We start from the raw sequence: 17,483 nt of genomic DNA on the forward strand, positions 1-17,483 counted from the left end.
TAGGGTGGGGTTCTAATTGGGTGAGCATTACCTGTGTCAATGGAGTGGTATGCCAGTTCAGTCTGTCCTGGGGTGGCTGAGAACAATGGGGCGAAGCTAGTGCACAGCTTCTTGATCTGTTGCAGCTGCAAACGTTCCAAGGTTGTAGAGAGGCTCACCTCTTCCACGCCATCGTCACTCTTTCCTTCGTAGTAGAAACTTTCAGGCCACTCGGCGTCATCTTCTCCCTGGGCTGTAAACTGACAAACCTTTAAGTCTCTGGAATAAAAGAGCTTGAGAGAATTAACATGGTACACTTCAGGGTTGAGGTGGGAAATGCTATGAGATAGTTAACAGCTCCTAGGCTCTCTTGGACTGTGAATGGCCCTTCCCATGATGCTTCCATCTTATGGGCCTGTTGTGCCTTCAAGACCATAACCTGGTCTCCTACTTTGAAGGAACGCTCTCTGGTATGTTTATCATACCAGGCCTTTTGCTCTTCCTGAGCATCCTTCAGGTTTTCTTTAGCAAGGGCTAAAGAGTGTCAGAGGGTACTTTGTAGGTTGCTTACAAAGTCTAGAATGTTAGTTCCTAGAGAAGGTGTAAACCCCTCCCATTGCTGCTTCACCAACTGTAATGGCCCCTTAACTTCGTGGCCATACACAAGTTCGAATGGTGAAAACCCTAAACTGGGATGTGGTACAGCCCTGTAGGCAAAAAGCAACTGCTGCAACACAAGGTCCCAATCATTGGAGTGTTCATTTATGAATTTATGTATCATGGCCCCCAAAGTTCCATTAAACCTCTCCACCAGGCCATTGGTTTGATGGTGGTAAGGGGTGGCAACCAAGTGATTCATCCTATGAGCTTCCCACAAATTTTTCATGGTCCCTGCCAGGAAATTAGTTCCTGAATCTGTAAGGATGTCGGAGGGCCAACCTACCCTGGCAGAAATGTCTGTTAAGGCCTGGCACACAGTTTTAGCCCTGGCATTGCTTAGAGCTACAGCTTCCGGCCATCGGGTAGCAAAGTCCACAAAAGTCAGTATGTACTGCTTTCCTCTGGGGGTCTTTTTTGGAAAGGACCCAGAATATCCACAGCTACTCGCTGAAATGGGACCTTAATTATGGGGAGTGGCTGGAGAGGGGCTTTGACCTGGTCTTGGGGCTTTCCCACTCTTTGGCACACCTCACAAGACCGGACATAATTGGCAACGTCCTTGCTCATTCCCTCCCAGTGGAAGGACTTCCCTAACCTGTCTTTGGTTCTGTTCACCCCAGAATGGCCACTGGGATGATCATGGGCTAAGCTTAAGAGCTTTCCCCGGTACTTAGTTGGAACTACCAACTGTTTTTGAGGATGCCAGTCTTCCTGGTGTCCATCAGAAAGAGTCTCCTTGTATAAAAGTCCTTGTTCTACAACAAACTGGGATCGGTTAGAAGAGCTGAGAGGCGGTGGGGTACTCCGTGCTGCCGCCCAAGCTTTCTGAAGGTTGTCATCTGCTTCCTGTTCAGTCTGGAACTGTTCCCTTGAGGCTGGAGACACCAGTTCCTCCTTAGACTGTGGACTTGGGCTTGGTCCTTCTGGAAGCGATGTAGGTGATGGGGTTGTTTTTGTTGATGCTGAACAGCTTTCCGCTGGTGCTCTATGCGATATTTCAGGCTCTGGCTGAGCCTCTGGGGTAGGGTTGTCTGCTGCTTCTGCCAGTTCAGGTCCGCTGGTGCCCTCTGGCATTGGGGTTGGAGATGGGTTTGCAAGTGCTGGCATCAGTGCTGGCAACGGTTCTGGTGCTGGTTGTTTTTCCAGTTCTGGTTCTGGGACTGGATGCACTATGGCTGTTGCAGTCGCTGGCAGGGGATCCGGGTCCACCACCTCTGTCTGGGTCTCTGGTAACACAGACGGGGCCCTTGTGGACGGCTCAGGAACAGGGATGGGTCTGGAAGCTTGCCTGGCTTGGCTGCGTGTAACCATTCCCACCCTCTTGGCCCGCTTCACCTGGTTGGCCAAGTCTTCCCCCAGTAGTATCGGGATGGGATAATTGTCATGGACTGCAAAAGTCCACATTCCTGACCAGCCCTTGTACTGGACAGGCAGTTCAGCTGTAGGCAAGTTTACAGATTGTGACATGAATGGGTAAATTGTCACTTGGGCCTCTGGGTTGATGAATTTGGGGTCCACTAAGGATTGGTGGATAGCTGACGCTTGTGCCCCCATGTCTCTCCACGCGATAACCTTCTTTCTGCCCACTCTCAAGGTTTCCCTTCGCTTTGAGGGTATTTGAGAGGCATTTGGGCCTGGGGATCTTTGGTGTGATGGTGGTATAATGAACTGCACTCGGTTGGGGTTCTTAGGGGCAGTTGGCCTTTTTATATGTCCCAGTTCATTACATTTAAAACATCACCCAGCTGACTGGTCACTGGGCCGAGATAGGTTGCTGGAGACTGGTGAGGTGGGGCAATAGGGTGTCTGGGGCTTTCCTTGGGTTGTAGGTGGGGTCTTGGGTTGCCCTCGGTGATAGGGTTTATTTTCGGTTTGCCCCCTGTGATATTCGCTCCCCTTGCTAGTAGCTTTTTTCTTTTCTGCCACTTCCACCCATCTGGCTCCAATCTCCCCTACCTCGGTTACAGTTTTGGGCTTCCCATCTAGGATGTACCTTTCTATTTCCCCAGGAACACCCTCTAAGAACTGTTCCATTTGCATTAGGAGGGACAGCTCTGGCAGAGAGTTAACATTTGCTCCTGATATCCAGCCATTCCAATTCTTTCCAATGTGGTAGGCGTGTTGGGCAAATGACACATCTGGTTTCCACCTTAGAACTCTGAACCACCGACGGGCATGCTCAGGTGTTAGCCCCATTCTGATTCTGGCCTTGGTTTGAAAAAGTTCATAATCGTTCATGTGTTCCTTAGGCATTTCAGCCGCCACCTCTGCTAAGGGTCCACTGAGCTGTGACCTCAGCTCTATCATGTACTGGTCTGTAGAGAAGTTGTACCCATGGCAGGTCCTTTCAAAATTTTCTAAGAAGGCCTCAGTATCATCACCTGCTTTGTAGGTGGGGAACTTCCTGGGATGGGGAACAATACCTGGAAAAGGGTTGTTAGGGTTGGCTGTTCCATCCTGCTTAGCCTTTTCTAATTCCAGGGCCTCCCTCTCGAGCTCCAAAGCCCTCCGGTGGTCAGCCTCTTTGGCTTTTTCTTCTCTTTCTTTCATCTCTAGCTCTTTTTGTTTCATCTCCATAGTTCTCCTGTGGTCAGCCTCTTTGGCTTTCTCTTCTCTTTCTCTCTCTCTTTCTTTCATCTCCATCTCTTTTTCTCTTATCTCTAGCTTTCTCCTGTGGTCAGCCTCTTTGGCTTTCTCTTCTGTGTCCAGCCTAGCCATTTCCTGTTTAACTGCTTTCTTGGCACTCATTTTTCTGGTTTCTTGTGCTGGCTGCACCCCTCTGCAGCTTACTGACTGAGATGCTTCAGCTCAGGCTGCTTGGTTAACAGAGATTTTCTAACTAGCTATACCCGAGAGATAGAAAGAAAGAAAACAATTCAACTTGTAAATGCCTTTTGCTGGCTGTCTGCTGGCTCACAGCTTGAAGCCTCCTCTTAACAAAGACCCTTGTTAAAAACTTAACACCTCTGCCCTCAGGCTGCTTTCCAAGCAGCTAGAAAGGAGAGAGAAAAAAATCCTACTGGCTTTTGGTTCCTAAAAATCCCAACCGCTGCTCACCATGTCAAGGTTTTCCCCCCACTTTGAACTTTAGAGTACAAGAAGTGGGGACCTGCATGAACACTTCTAAGCTTAATTACTAGCTTAAATCTGGTACGCTGCCACCAGCCAGAATTTAGTGTCTGGCACACTTTCTGTTCCCCCAAAACCTTCCCTAGGGAACCCAGACCCAAACCCCTTGGGTCTTAAAACAAGGAGAAATTAACCATCCCCCTCCTTTTCCCCCCAGATTTTCCTCTCCCTGAGTTGCCTTGAGAGGCTTCACACTGATCCAAACTCCTTGGATCTTAAAACAAGGAGAAATTAACCATCCCCCCTTCTTTCCCCCCACCAATCCCTGGTGAGTTCAGACTCAATCCCTTGGATTTTATAACAAGGAAAAATCAATCAGGTTCTTAAAAAGAAAGCTTTTAATTAAAGAAAGAAAAAAAGTAAAAATTATCTCTGTAAAATCAGGAAGGAAAATGCTTTACAGGGCACTCAGATTCATATAGACTAGAGGGACCTCCCCCCCTCCCCGCCTTAGATTCAAAGTTACAGCAAACAGAGGTAAAAATCCTTCCAGCAAAAAGACACATTTACAAGTTAAGAAAACAAACATAAGACTAATCCACCTTGCCTGGCTATTACTTACAATTTTGAAAAAGATTGGAAAAGCCTGGAATCATTTCCCGTCCCTCTCAGTCCCGAGAGCGAACAACGAACCAAACAAAAAGCACAAACAAAGACTTCCCTCCACCAAGATTTGAAAGTATCTTGTCCCCCTATTGGTCCTATGATCAGGTGTCAGCCAGGTTTACTGAGCTTCTTAACTCTTTACAGGTAGAAGAGACATTAACCCTAAACCATCTGTTTTTGACACCTGTTCTTAGCACAACTCAGGATTTCGCGCTCAGTCCAAAATAGCCGAGATCTGTTGGCCGAAAGGACACAATGAAAAGTTTATCTTCCCTCTTTCCCCAAGGCTGGGATTGCGCACTGAGGTTTGGGAATTGTGGCTGGAGGAGAAGGTTTTATTCTCTTCCTAATTTTAGGGAGGCTTCTGCCTTTATTTTTGTTTGTATTACTTTGTTTATATTTTTAATATATGTCAAAGGCATCCAGAGCTCCACTTTGGAGGAGGCTCTAGCTCTTCACCTCAGTGAATTATTGCAACAGCTTGACTTGTGAACTAGTCATTTGTACAGATATTACTAAATAATAATAGGTAATTAGTGTAACTAAATAGTATCCAGGATGGAAGAAGTAGGTGATTAAAGAAATGCATCCCACACTTAAGAGAAGAAGAAAATACGTTGTACAGCAAGCAGACATTTTCCTCAGTTATACTGAAATTTTTTGTTTTACAGATTCACCTATATTTTCATTTAAAAAATAGACTTCCAGTCCAAAGGTAAGAGAAATTAATAGAGGAGGTAGTGATGGGACTAGGGGTCCAGCTCTCTGCCTTCTGAAATCAATGGCCAAAAAACACCAAACCCACCATTTAATTCAAGGGCTGCAGGATTGGGGCTACAGCAGTAGTTAAGTACTGTATAACTTTAGAAGTGGATGTACTGTAAAATGATTAGTAGTAGTTATGTAGTATCATAGATGTGCATACCACTTTACAAAACAGAACTGTCTTGCAATCCATGGACCTGTGAAGCAAGTAATTATTTTTCACTGAACATTTGCTTCAAAAGTGTATTCTTCTGTCTCTAAAATTAAAAAGTGTGTAGTCTCTGGATACTCCCAGTTGAGTGCCCCCCTCTCAGCTATTCACTAGACTTTTGTGAGAGGAATCCAAACGTCTGGACTGCTAGCTGTATGAAGTCTCCAGAGCCTGACTGGATCCCAATCACTGCCCTACTCTTGTAGTCTCTAGATATACTCTCAGGGCACAGAGCCTCAGTCTTTCACCCCCCTGGCAGGGCCAGCTCCAGGGGTTTTGCTGCCCCAAGCAGCCAAAAAAAAAAAAAAAAAGGCCGTGATGGCGATCTGCGGCAATTCAGCGAGAAGTCCCTCACTCCGAGTGGGAGTGAGGGACCCTCCGTCGAATTGCCGCCGAATACCTGAAAGTGCCACCCGGCTCAGGAGTGGCTGCCCCAAGCAACTGCTTGATTAGCTGGTGCCTGGAGCCGGCCCTGCCCCCTGGAATCTGTTCCTATGGCTCAGTGCTGACCTTGCAGCCTACCTCATAGCTTAAATACACCCTTTCCCAGAATTCTACCCAAAGGTGTGAGCCTTCTGGGTTACAGTTTAACTCTTGTGGGAGGCATATGGTAGTTGTGAAGTTTTGTAGTGTTGTGCTGCGGTGGGGGGACCTTTGTCAAGTGACATCCTACTCAGTCTCCTCAGGTGATCACTGATCCTTGCCAGGTGCCTTTGTTAGCCAAAGTGACCTCTCCCCTGACAAACCAGTTCTGGACAGAAGCCAGCTTTTGTCTAGAGTGCTTCCTTCTTGACTAGAGAACAATCAAGATTTAACAATCCTGTATTGCTAGGCCTTTGACACTACCCCATTGGAATTTCAGTCCAAAATTGAAGCAAAAGAATAAAAGAGAAGACAAAAGGCTGTAACTTCAAAATGTGGTTTGCAGCTTCATAAGGATACATACAGAGTTTGTAATCTGAGACAGAATTTGTAAATTGTATAGCTAGAATCCCCAGATGACGACACATATACCCATCACTACAAAGCAGACCAAGAGTGCTTTAGAGAATGTATAAATGTTCATGACCAAACTAAATACGGCATGAGGTTTTTGGTCACAATTTCAGGGGGTGCGATCCACAAAAGAACTTTAGCATTTCAACACCGAATTTTGCGGTATATAATTTTTAGGTGCCTAGATAATCACAGGAACAACACTGCGACCCACAAAGGCTGAGTTAGGCACCTAGGCTACTATACAATGAATGGGGAGAAATAGGTATCTTAGATGGTGATCCACAAAACCGGCATGCTAGGCAGGAAGCTGTCTAAGCTAGCCAATGAGTGATGCTGATGAGAGAGGTGCGTGCTAAGCCACATCCTTCTCACAGGAATAGGCTTGGCTACACTTGCGAGTTAGAGAACATTAAAGCAGCCCCGGGCACCCTAACTCATGATGTGTCCACACTCGCAAGGCACGTAGAGCGCTCAGAATCTGCAGCTGGAGCGCTCCTGGTAATCCACCTCTATGAGAAGTATAACGCTTGCTGTGCTCCCCAGCTGGCAAACACAGATTCCTACTAACATTATAACCACTGCACTTCACTCCCATGCAGGGCACCAGACATTACAGGTGGCTTTCAGCCTCAAATTGCTCCCTCAAGGCATCCCTAATCTTTGCAGCCCCACACTGGGCCCCTCTAATAGCCTTGCTCTCTGGTTGTTCAAATTCAGCCTCCAGCATAGGCGTGCGCAGCACATTTCATTAGGGTGTGTACCCAGGGAATTTCATATATTTATTTTTTTTAAAGATGAACATTTATTGAATAGTCAATCATAAAGGACATTATTTTTATTCATCAAACAAACTAGAGAAACTAATTTTAACTAAACTTAATTTTTTTAAAAATTAATAACTAAATTTTACTTAAAAAATGAGGCACAAAATACCAAATTTTTGCTGTAGAGGTAACCAGGTGTATACAAAGATACAGTCAATTTTCATGATCTTTATCTTTAACCAGATAATGAGCTAACCCAAACGGACCAAAACAGATTAAGGTTTCTTCATCTTCCTGTCCTGGAGAATGAGACGTCGCTCACCAGGTGTTGTGGACTTAAATTCCTCAATCACATCATTGTAATTAACTGACGAAGCCAATTGTTCAATGTACAAAATCATAAGTGAGTCGAGTTGCTGTTGGGACATCGTATTTCTTTGGTTTTTACATGTGCTAGTTTTGAAAAGGCTCTTTCACATGAAAAGGCTGTAACAGGTAAGACTGCAAAGCATTGAATAGATTTGTAAAAAGCCTGGAACATGGAAGACCGATCCGATTCCTTTAGCCAATCAAGCCACTCTCTGGTGGTGTCCGTAGTGCTACCTCTAGGAACAGGTCCTTCATAACCTCAAAACAATCCGACTTCAGCTTCCAGCTCATCTTAGGACATTTTAAATTTGTTGGCAATGATTCTCATATCGTCCCTGCCAATGTCTAAGCTCAGCAGTTTTCCCATTGCAGTCACAATGTTACAAGTCTCCTGTTCAAATCACTGGTCAATGCCGGTAATCATTGAGTCTAGGAGTGGGTAAAATGATGTTATTCTCTCCTGCTACTCTTTTGTATCAAAGTGATGTTGGGACTCAAATGCATCATCAATACAAGTGGACGTTTTTTCTTCTTAACTGGGGGAATCAATATATCATTCTCTACACACATTTTCACACTGTCATTGAAAAAGATTGAAAATATTCTGGGCCACTTCTCATTGCAGCCAAAGAGTTACTCAAGCTTTTCACCCCTGTCATTGCAGTAAGTAAGTTGAGATCTGGCGCTTGAAGAGCCTTACTCACTTTTACCACCATCTGGAGAATAGGGTGCATCATATGAAGGGCAAAGATGAATGAATTTAGTTCATGGATATGGCCCCTGGCTTTTATTTTAGCATCAGCAAGGCAAGTTGTTTCAGTAATCTCTTGTAAAGCTTGTAAAATGATGGTGTAATTTTGTTTTACAACAGCCACTGCTTCTGCTCTGCACGCCCATCTTGTGTTTAATAGTGACTTCAAAGTCTTCAACTGGGATCCTACTTCTTGTGAAATCTTCTCCATTACTGCATGTCGCACAAGAGTCCCCTCCATGAAGGCATAAAGAGTCTGAATACCACCAAAAAAAATCAAAGACAGTTCTGTTTTGTTTACTTGAAGTGCATGCATTTACCAGGACAAGGTTCAAACAGTGCACATAGCTGTGTACATAAGAGTATTTCACTGTTTCTTTCTCTACATTTCATTTGAACTCCCGCAGTACATCCAGAGATAGTAGGTGCACCCTCAAAACAGACAGACACCACTGATGACCAGTCAATTTTAAGAATGCCAAGGACGTCATTTAACTGGTCAAAAACAGACTGAGCATCAACTGTTAATAGTCTCTGAACAGACAGAAAATGTTCAACTGAATGTGTTTTTCATTATCAAAATAGCACATCACAATGGACATCTGTTCATCGTTCCACAGGCAGTAGTGTCGTCAGCAATTATTGAGACCATTTTTCCATTTAGTGAAGACACAATCTTTTGTTGCACAATGTTGTGCAAAGCCACAATTAAATCATTTTGGATGGGATTACTCAGATAGGTAGCATTTTGAGGAGATTGTTCCACATGCTTTGCCATTACGGGATCATATTTCTGGAGCATATTGACAAGATTTAGAAATAAACCTTTCTTAAAACTGTCAGCTTTTTCATTGTGATCTCTGAATGGTCTCCCACCTTTTGCCAAACACAGAACAATGTCAATCAGTCGCTCCATTACACTTCAGTTATGGCACTGTTCTTCTTGTGTAGACAGCTAAGCCTGCTTGCCCTCATTCAACAATACATCAATAGGTTTCCCTTCATTAAAACTTGACCATGAAGAACAGCTCAACAAATAAGATTTTGACAGTTGGTGGTTTTTAAAACATTTGTTAGCTCTATGCCAGTTTCTGAATCCCTTATCAGTAAATGTTGGATCTCCAAGGATTACAATGGGCATTTCGACTTTCCCTACGGTGATCTTCTGGTCTGGGAAGAAAGTCCCAGCTTGCCGCTTCCTAAACAGGCCTGTGTTCTGAAAGATGCATGCGTCATGCACCTTTCTAGACCAGCCTGCGTTAATGTCAATGAAATGGCCACAGTGATCCACAAGCACCTGGAGAACCATAGAGAAATACCCCTTCGAATTTATGTACTTGGAGGCTAGGTGGCCTGCTGCCAGAATTGGAATATGCGTCCCATCTATCACCCCTCCGCAGTTAGGGAAACCTATTTGTGCAAAGCCAGCCACAACTTCATGCACGTTACCCAGAGTCACGGTTCTTCTGAGCAGGATGCAATTAATGGCCCTGCAAACTTGCATCAACACAATTCCAACAGTCAACTTTCCCACTTCAAACTGGTTAATGACCGATTGGTAGCTGTCTGGAGTTGCCAGCTTCCAGATTGCAATAGCCACCTGCTTCTCCACCGGCAGGGCAGCTCTCAATCTCATGTCCTTGCGCCGCAGGGTGGGAGCAAGCTCAGCATATGGTCCCATGAAAGTGGTTTTTCTCATCCAAAAGTTCTGCAGCCACTGCTTGTCATCCCAGACTTGCATGATGATGTGACCCCACCACTCAGTGCTTGTTTCCCGAGCCCTAAATGTGGCCCTTCCACTATGTTGAGCATGTCCGTGAATGCCACAAGCAATCTCGTGTCGTATGCATCATGCAAGTTGACATCATCATCGGACTCCTCACTGTCAGTTTGTAGCTTAAGGGGTAACTTGACTTCAATTCAGTGACGTGCTGGTGAGACCCATCAGCATATTCCTCAGCAGTTTGGGATCCATTGCCGCAGACTGAAAGGGAAAACAGAGCATGCAGTACAAAAAACATTGAAAGACGGCGCCAATGTGGACGGAAGCACAGGAATTGCTGGGATGCAAAGCAATGCATCAGGGGGTGTTGGGACAGGATCCAGAATGCCCCTCCATCTCCTTCCCACAAGCCACAGTTCCAGAATGGGAAGAGGTGCTCTGTGGGATAGCTGTCCATAATGCACCGCTCCCAGTGCCGCTGCAAATGTGGCCACACCAGTGCACTTGCAGCTGACAGTGTGAGCACAGTGCAGCGCTTTCCCTGCTGCGGTCTCCGAGGGCTGGTTTAACTCACAGCGCTCCACATCTGCAAGTGTAGCCAGGCCCTAATATGGGCTGCAGGGAAGAGCCTATCCCTGCTCACAATTCACAGACTGGAGAAGATAGGCTTTTGGCCACTGAAGTCACGTGGAGCCCAAACCAAAATGGAGGTTCTCTGTTAGAGCCTTTAGCCTAGTGGATAGAGAACTAACTGTTAGGATAACAAATTTATCCTAATTTTGAGTTCAACTGTATAAAGTATGTAAAAGTTCATAACCTATAATAATACATATTCATGGGAAAAGGTACAAAAGGGAGACAAAGACTGAATTAATCTAAACAGAAAGGGCTAACTCAACGACTACGTTAAGACCATGTTTGATAAACAAGAAAATGTGAGTCTAGAAATCAGTGAACCAAAATTGGTGTGTCAGAAAATAGCCCTAATTGGACAAAATAATGAGGATATGGGCTAGTCCACCCACCAATCCCTTTTTGGGTCCTTACAGAAACAGATTTGGGGGGGGGGAGGGAAATATGGAAGAACAGAGATGCTATTGGAGTGAGCTTCACCATTGTGGGGGCCATAGGCAGTAGGTACAAGAGGCCAGGGGAGGCTAAGTCTTCCTAAACAGGATGTGGGGCACCTCCCTTTGGAGGCGCACCGGCCGGCCTTCCTTGGCGTGCCACTGCCGAAAGGGCTCCATCCCACCTGCCCCCCCACCCCCCGGGAGCCATGGCCCCACTCCTGGCCCCAGCTCCCGACTGCATCTCCTGGGAGGGAAGGGGGTTATGACATGAAAAGTTTGTGGACCACTGTGTTAAATTTTCAAACAAGCTCCTCTGTGCTTTATCCCATAGTGTCCCTCACACTTGGAAGGACCTCCCCACAAATATCTGCAAAATTAAAGCATTATCCCCCTTCAAATCTGCCCATAAAACTCTCCTTTTCTATCATATCTACAAAAACCTGGACAATGGTTATAGGCTGCTGGTGTGCTGAGACCACTGCCTCTCATGCTGACCCATATTGTCTCATTGTTTTCTTTTACTTCCCTGTTTCTGTGTGTGACTCTCTTGTCTCTTATTTAGTTTGTAAGCTCCTTGGGGTAAGGACTCTCTTAGTGCTGTGTTTATACAGCACCTAGCAAAATGGGGTCCTGGTCTATGACTCGGGCTCCTATAGAAATACAAAAAATAAATCCTAATAATAAATATAACATGCCACCAGATGGCACCATTATCTCTAAAATAATATACAGATGGTGGGCTCTGAAATGTCAAAGTCAGATCAGATGTTTCAGTTGATAGGAGGAATTAGACATAGCTATGTCACTTCCAAATGTAAAAGGATCCCATAGTCATATATGCGACTGTCAGTACATATGACATATGAAGTAAATACAGAGTTTCACAAATACTTCTGCAATATGACTTATAAATATAACTGACTACAGAAGTAATACAAAGTGACAAACAGACACAAATACTAACTTAATGGGAAAAAATTATTCTGTTACTGTTGCCAATATTGTTTTTTTCTTTTGCTATTATTTTCGTCACCAAGAAACAATTTGCAAAACATTATTTCTTTTGAGGAACTGTTTGAGCTGTAAAAAAACCTACCTGTTACGTGAAGTCAGTCTCTTTTTTTTTAGAATGAGAACTTTTAAACAAAAGGGACTATGTGTAAAGTTTGATTATTATTATTCTAAGGTCAAGAAAGGAAGCAAAACTTCAAAAGAATCGTCACTGTTTAAACCCCGGGTGTTATAGCACATTATTTAGATTGCTGACAAGTTGCCGATGTAACCATCAGGAGCACACATTTGGGCCTATTCTTATGAGGCCCAATCCTACCCTGAAATATTTCTTCATTGGCATTGCTGGGAGCATCTGAGAGCACAACTGGGTATATGTCGAGCAGATTGGACCAGGGATGGACTCAGTGCTCTAGCTGTTTTTTCCCCATCTATATACAGTACTAACAGCCTTTATTCTTTAGCCCCTGTTTAAGGTAGTACCTATGGTATTTCATTATCCCGGAATTGTATCATTGAAAGAGCACACTTGCAGATTTGGGGAGGATCTCTTACTGTTTGAAGGACTAGAAGTTTGTTTTTTTTAATCTGGCATGGTCTATGTTTCTGGAGTTACACGATTAGCACATGAGGGAGGCACACGCTGCAAAGTTTGGCTCCCTTTATAAAATCTAGATCTAAACTTCCCAAAAATGGGTTGGGGGTGGAGCTAGAATTCCAATTCAAGCCCCTCCCTAATGTTAAATGTACAATCCTCTCTCTAATGTAATGCAGTGTCTCTCAGGGTCAATTTCTGTGATGGACTGAATGCCTTCAATTTCCATTTATATTATTTCTCAGCATCTCACAGAATTGCGCTCTTAGTTATCACTATGCTTCTGAATGTTCCCCCAATCTACCCTTCTCCATTTTCCTTTCTACCTCCCTATCTGTTTTAGAAGGAAATAGTAAATATTTAAAAAGAAAAAAATTATAGGCAAAATGATATCATTTATCAATACCAATGTCTCACCACCTGGTACATGGGCACAGTTAGGTAATTATCTTAATGATATCAATATTGCAGGAGCACAAAGACTAGCTTGAAGTCATGCTGAAAATAAGGCACAATTTCACAATATCACAAGCTCCCACCACAAATGTCTTGCGTCAAAGCGTCATACATTTTCCTCTGGTATGTTCTGTATATGAGTGAAGTCTCATCTCCCCAACACATTGACACACACTGCTGATTTCTTGTCCAGAAGAATGACTATAGCATTACATCTCACTGCTATGAAAAGTGTTATTGCTGTAATTGCACACCAAACAGGCTCCTTCCTATTTTGCATACACAAATTAGTGTTTGTATGTTTGGGCATTTTATAGGCAAAATGTAGGTATTTTTTAAAAATATATATATATAGACCAGAATCTTTGATTAAAACATTTTCCAAAAGAAAAGGAGGGAGCTGGTCTTTGGCCTAGGGGGAGAAAAAAATCTGTGAGACCTCCTAAAGTGAGAAAAGGGAAATGCACTGCATTGCTTGAAAGCCCTCTTGCACACGGTATTAAGAGCCTAAGTATGATTATCATCTAAGGTATTGAACGTTTTCTTCCTTAACAGAGCAGATACATAGCCAAGAGACTCTGTAATTGCAATATAATGGCTGTAGCAAATGTGGAATTAGTGTTCACATATTTATACTGGAAACCAGCTCCTTGCTGGGCATCTATGTCAATCTGACATTGATTTGCAATCTGAAGAAACCAGTGGTAACACTGAACAGTACTGGGGCACATACTATGCGCACTCTTCTGCTTCACTCAACAAGCTGAAGGGATAAGAGCTGTTGTAAAGATAACAAGAAGTTTAAAAATAGTAATTGTTTCAAGTTACATAAGGAGGCACTGACCATTAGGATACGACCTCTGCCCATTTCATTATAGCCAAAATGGGATTATATATTATCACTGGTAAATGGGGGTGGAAGAAAAATAATGGGTTGACCTTTATTCATACTTCTGTTTACTGAAGTGGGTTTGTGACCCTCTCACGATTTCCCATTTATCTGAACGCTTTTGAATATCTCAGAAACACACTGGATAAATAAAGCTGTGTGATGTAACGGGTTTGTAATTGCTGAGGCAAATTCAGGAAGGATGGTAACAATGGAATGTTCTCTCATGGCTTCTGTGCCAGGACCCCTGGATTCTATTCCTTGCTCTGCCATCAATTCACTGTCTCTTTTTGGGCAAGATACTAGAAAGATGGCGTGCAAAGCTAAAATGAAAATAGAGCCAAGCCTAGCTTTATGTCATAGATTCATAGAAAGGCCAGAAGGGACCACTGTTATCTTCTGCTTTGACCTCCTGTATAACACAGGCCACAGAACTTCCCCAAAAATAATTCCCAGAGCATGTCTTTTAGAAAAATATTTAAAACTTTGTCAGGAATGTTCCTACTAACTACGTGGTGGGAGGCAATCAGCACAGAAACCAGTTTTCGCTAACTTCTTATAATTTAATTTTTACCTCTGTGAAATTCTCATGGCACTGTCTCAGTCACTGAAGATATCCTAGGTTGCATTGTCTGTGGTGTTATAGATATCAGTAGATTGAGTGCAGCCCATGCTATCTGTGAGGTAGGTTGTTCTGCTGCTCTCATAAACATATTGGTTGGTGTAACCTAAGGTGCCCTTTTCCTACCATTCCTTATAGTCTTTTGAGGAATGGACACCCTTCTGGCACACACATTTGATAAGCAGTTCCTTCTTCTACTAGTCCTCATCCCCTTCTGACACTCCCTAGAGAACAGAAATTCTATTCTTGTTTATAAGGATGGTCCACAAGCTGCTCCAATAAAAATAAATATTATTATTTGAATTATGGTAGAGACCAATGGACATTGGGGCCTGTGGCGGGGTGACAACTCACTGCCGTGGCGCCTCCTGCTGGTTGTCCAGGGAATTAGCTCACCAGCCTCCGGAATGCCCTCTGCAGGCCGGTTTCTCGCCTTGCCACTGGCCAAATGTCCCTCCCGGACCCAGTCCCCTTCTCTCAGGGTTCTGCCCCCTGCAGTACCACGCAGTCTTGCTGGGTCTCCCTGGGGAACCCCAAACCCCCTATCCTCCCCTTGCCTCAGTCTTTGGCTACTGCCAGTCACCATCTTGCCCCCCGCTCACTGGGGCGGACTGCAGTGTAATTGCCACTCATCAGCAGCAAGGAGGGTTTGGACCTGCTGCCCCTCTGCAACTCCAGTACCTTCTCGGCCTTTAACAAGGCCTGCAGCCTGAGGGGTTTCCAGGCCGGAGCTCCCCTGCTCCTCTGGCCTTTCCCGAGCCCCGCTTAATTTAGGTACTCTGCTCAGCTCCCCGCAGTCAGGCCCATCCCTCTCAACAGCTAGAGAGAGAGAGAGACACTTTTTGAGCTCTAGCCTAGCAGCCCCTTTATATGGCCATCTGTAGCCTGACTGGGGTATAGCCCCAGCTGAGGCTGCTTCCCCAATCAGCCGTTCCCCAGCCACAGCCCCCTCCAGTCCAGGGCTATTCTTAACTCCACTACAGGGCCCCATTGTGCTAGGCACTGTACAAATACTGAATCAAAAATAGTTCTTTCTGAAGACTCATAGTCCCTCAATGACCTCTCGAGGTCCCTTCCAGTCCTATCCTTCCATGATTCTAAGACTTTACCATCTCAATCCAAAGTACCTGAAAGTAAGCAGTGTTTATTAGAAAATTGAGAGAAAAATCAAAGGCACGGCTAGTCAACGGTCTGGCTAGCTATGGTAAAATCAAAGTATCTTCTTATATGGCCACATGACTGAATACCTCAAAAACATTTTGTGAACTTATCCTCCTACCAGCTCTCATTATCCTCATTTAGAGATGGGGAACTGAGCATAGAGATATAAAATAACTTGCCTAATGTCACTCAGGAAGTCCATGGCAGTCCCAGAGACTGAATTCTGATCTCCTGAGTCCTAGTCCAGTGTCTTAAAAAGAGCTCCCACCCTCTTGTAGTTACAGTTGATTTAAGGAAGCTTAAAAACTTACCTTCTGGACTGTTCCTCTTCCCCTGCTAAAATGCATTTTTCCTGAGTGTTCTGGGTCTGCATTTACACATCTTCCAATAAATTTTCCTCCCAACCAGGGTGCACCTTCTTAATTGTTAATGTAATCAGAGTATGGCACATCCGCACATTCAAAGATCCCCTTGCTTTGCGGTTTTTATCAGTTATTTCTGTCTGGTAATTCAGACTGCCGCAGTCAGTGACCAAACAGTCTAATATATTGCATTCCAATGTGCTACCAATCTGATGTCTCTGCCCTGCCCTTCTCCAGAACAAGTACCATCAAAGCAAACACAAGATTGTGCATTCAGTGGTAAATCCAGGCCCCACCTCTGCATCTGACAATGGAAACAGTGCAGTTCTGCTGGCAGTGGCAGAGGATATGCACCATCTGTATGACGTGGAGCTTGCGCCAGGGTTGTTCTTTGTTCAGCAGGCCACAGAGAACCCATAGGAAAGTACAACAGGGTCACAAGAGCCACTGCTTCACAGATGCTCCAATCCCTCCTCTCGTACTGCAAGAGAACACACTGGTCACGGGTCAGAAGTAGGGTGACCAGATGTCCCAATTTTATAGGGACAGTCCCGATTTGTGGGTCTTTTTCTTATATAGGCTCTTATTACCCCCCACCCCCATCCCAATTTTTTACATTTGTTGTCTGGTCACCCTAACCAGAAGTAACACCGTGAAGCAGCTGAGGAGTTGCTATGAGGGCCAGTGGTGGGTAGGATTCCTTGTCCCATTGCCCTCTTGCAGAGACATTCAAGGCCTAGTCCACTACTTCAGTTTGACACTTGATCTCTGGATTAGCCCTAAATCCTCTAAATTGAAAAAAGGTTACGCTGCAATGAATCAATTGTAATGTTCAGTAATTGGAACAAAAGTTAAGTACTTGACAGGGGTGTTCTAATGCTATATAAGTGCCATATATTATTTATGATTAAAATCACCTCTATTTTTAATATTAAGACTCAGAGAGAAAGAACTACAGAGGAAGATGATTGTGTAACAGCAAATGTCTTAGTCCCGTCATTTAACAGTGAGCTGTTTAGAGACCAGCAGCAGATGGAGGAAAGCCTAGAGGGAATAGGAAAGAAGTGATTAAGCAGGGGAGGCAGAGGAGTAGGGATTAGAAAGGAAGAGAGCACAGTCTGGACAGAGACAGTGATTAGTGTGTTTCTCTGTGAGGTCACATCCCACCAGTTAGCTGGCCATAGGGCCGTAGCAAGTGGAGAAATATGCGGGGAAGAGGAGAGGGCAGAGCACCAGCAAGTGTACATGAACAAACTAGTATTTTCGTAATGGTTATAAAGGTCAATGCTTTTAATTTGTATTAGGAAGTGAGAAAAATTAGGAAACTCATGTTTCCTGAGTTGTTTGGCATCATAGTGAGT

The sequence above is a fragment of the Gopherus evgoodei genome, chromosome 6, assembly GCF_007399415.2.
Source record: "Gopherus evgoodei ecotype Sinaloan lineage chromosome 6, rGopEvg1_v1.p, whole genome shotgun sequence".
Lineage (NCBI taxonomy): Eukaryota > Metazoa > Chordata > Testudines > Testudinidae > Gopherus > Gopherus evgoodei.